At 51.9% G+C, this 751-nt stretch overlaps 1 non-coding gene across 1 annotated transcript; it reads left to right on the top strand.

The window, feature by feature from the left end:
• Window positions 1-318: 318 nt before the first annotated feature.
• Window positions 319-437, top strand: LOC123179565 (5S ribosomal RNA). The gene has a single exon (XR_006490461.1). It is a non-coding gene; the product is annotated as a 5S ribosomal RNA (ribosomal RNA).
• The last annotated feature ends 314 nt before the right edge of the window (window positions 438-751 follow it).

The raw sequence follows: 751 nt of genomic DNA, 5'->3' as shown, positions 1-751 counted from the left end.
GAAGTCCTCGTGTTGCATTCCCTTTTTAATTTTTTTCGCGCCGCTTGCAAAACATAACGCACGTGTAAGTAATATATTTACCGTGTTTTATTATTTTGCACGAGTGCGGTAAGTCATAGCTGGGTGCTCACGATTCACGGGTCCAGCGTCGGCGTTGTGGCGCGGCAAGCGTGCACTGGTGCGGTTGAGAGGGAGGGGTGGAAACCGCGTTAAACTCGTCTCCGTAGTTGAGAGGGAGCGGCCAAAGCAATGTGCAATCGTCTTTGTAGTGGAGCTGGGAGGGGCAAGGATAAGGGACGAAGACCGGGGTAATATGTCGGATGCGAACATACCAGCACTAAAGCACCGGATCCCATTAGAACTCCGAAGTTAAGCGTGCTTGGGCGAGAGTAGTACTAGGATGGGTGACCTCCTGGGAAGTCCTCGTGTTGCATTCCCTTTTTAATTTTTTTCGCGCCGCTTGCAAAACAAAACGCACGTGTAAGTAATATATTTACCGTGTTTTATTATTTTGCACGAGTGCGGTAAGTCATAGCTGGGTGCTCACGATTCACGGGTCCAGCGTCGGCGTTGTGGCGCGGCAAGCGTGCACTGGTGCGGTTGAGAGGGAGGGGTGGAAACCGCGTTAAACTCGTCTCCGTAGTTGAGAGGGAGCGGCCAAAGCAATGTGCAATCGTCTTTGTAGTGGAGCTGGGAGGGGCAAGGATAAGGGACGAAGACCGGGGTAACATGTCGGATGCGATCATACCAG

This window comes from Triticum aestivum, unplaced genomic scaffold (genome assembly GCF_018294505.1).
Source record: "Triticum aestivum cultivar Chinese Spring unplaced genomic scaffold, IWGSC CS RefSeq v2.1 scaffold146918, whole genome shotgun sequence".
Taxonomy (NCBI): Eukaryota; Viridiplantae; Streptophyta; class Magnoliopsida; order Poales; family Poaceae; genus Triticum; species Triticum aestivum.
This window is presented reverse-complemented; position numbering and strand designations above follow the sequence as displayed.